The following is a 354-nucleotide window of genomic DNA, read 5'->3' on the forward strand; positions in this document are numbered from 1 at the left end:
CAGCTAATGTTTTGTAGTTTTAGTAGAGACGGGGTTTCACCATGTTGACCAGGATGGTCTCGATCTCTTGACCTCGTGATCCACCCGCCTCGGCCTCCCAAAGTGCTGGGATTACAAGCGTGAGCCACCGTGCCCGGCCAGTGTTGGTATTTTTCTGAATTTTTGGACATATTCCTTCTTAGACTATGTGACCACTGTATTTCATTTTTATTTATTTTTTTCTTTTTTCTTTTTATTTATTTATTTTTTTTTTGTTTTCTTTTTGTGACCACTGTATTTCAAAACATCTTTAGCATCAGTGCTGGGAGGACAAACCAAAATCTTAAAAATAAAGATAAATAATAAATTGTTATA

Source organism: Cebus imitator, unplaced genomic scaffold, assembly GCF_001604975.1.
Source record: "Cebus imitator isolate Cc_AM_T3 unplaced genomic scaffold, Cebus_imitator-1.0 Scaffold274, whole genome shotgun sequence".
Lineage (NCBI taxonomy): Eukaryota > Metazoa > Chordata > Mammalia > Primates > Cebidae > Cebus > Cebus imitator.